Source organism: Bison bison, unplaced genomic scaffold, assembly GCF_000754665.1.
Source record: "Bison bison bison isolate TAMUID 2011002044 unplaced genomic scaffold, Bison_UMD1.0 scf7180017864053, whole genome shotgun sequence".
Taxonomy (NCBI): Eukaryota; Metazoa; Chordata; class Mammalia; order Artiodactyla; family Bovidae; genus Bison; species Bison bison.
This window is the reverse complement of record NW_011494625.1, coordinates 2,172,645-2,173,782: the sequence shown is the minus strand read 5'-3', so window position 1 is coordinate 2,173,782 and position 1,138 is coordinate 2,172,645. Positions and strand designations below refer to the sequence as shown.

The 1,138-nt window shown below is 47.7% G+C and overlaps 1 non-coding gene across 1 annotated transcript; it reads left to right on the top strand.

The window, feature by feature from the left end:
• The first annotated feature begins 705 nt into the window (after positions 1-705).
• Positions 706-779, top strand: TRNAP-AGG. The gene has a single exon. It is a non-coding gene; the product is annotated as a tRNA-Pro (tRNA).
• The last annotated feature ends 359 nt before the right edge of the window (positions 780-1,138 follow it).

The following is a 1,138-nucleotide window of genomic DNA, read 5'->3' as shown; positions in this document are numbered from 1 at the left end:
GAAAGTCTAAATAAAGAAGCACTGAATAGTTTATAAAGCAAATTTCCTCTCCTAACCAAATGCAATTTTAACAGTTAATACCTTTATTGCAGAATAGAAGATAAGTCAATGTCACACACAGCCTCTGGCCAGCAGTGTGTGTGTGTGTGTGTGTGTTAAGAAAAAGGTGAGAAAGTTTAAAAACACCAAATTGTATCCAAAAGGCATTCTTTGTCTCTGGGCCTCCTCTATAACCATTCAATTTTTTTTCTTCTTTTTTGGCCTGCACCTCGTGACTTATGGGACCTTAGTTTCCCCACCAGGGACAGAAGCCAGACCCACAGCAATGAAAGCTCAGAGTCCTAACAGCTGATCTGCCAGGGAATTCCCTTTAACCATCCAACTCTAATAGCTCTTTTCTTTCCTCCTCTCAGCTAGGAAGTGATTTCTTTTCATCCCTTCTGGCTGTTGTAGAGCAGGATTTCTCAACCTGGGCCCTGTTGACAACGCAGCGTGGAGAATCCTCAGCACCGGATGGTTTTCAGCAGCACGTCTAGTCAACCAGGAACACTCACAGGAAGGATTGATGCTGAAGCCCCAGTCCTTTGGTCACCTGATGCGAAGAGCCGACCCACTGGAAAAGACCCTAATGCTGGGAAAGACTGAGGGCAGGAGAAGGGGACGACAGAACATGAAGTGGTTGGATAGAATCTCCAACTCAATGGAGGCTTCATGGCTTCGTCGGTTAAAGCGCCTGTCTAGGAAACAGGAGATCCTGGGTTTGAATCCCAGCAAGGCCTTTCTCTTGGGCTTCCCTGGTGGCTCAGAAGGTAAAGCATCTGCCCGCAATGCAGGAGCCCTGGGTTCAATCCCTGGGTCGGGAAGATCCCCTGGAGAAGGAAATGGCACCCTACTCCAGTACTCTTGCCTGGAAAATTCCATGAATGGAGGAGCCTGGTAGGCTACAGTCCATGAGGTTGCAAAGAGTCAGACATGACTAAGCGACTTCACTTCTCATCTTCTCATCAATGGACATGAGTTTTAGCAAACTCTGGGAGATAGTGAAAGACAGGGGAGCCTGGCGTGCTGCAGCCCATGGGGTTGCAAAGAGTCAGACCCGACTTAGTGACTGAACAACAACAAGCTGGTCTACCCACTA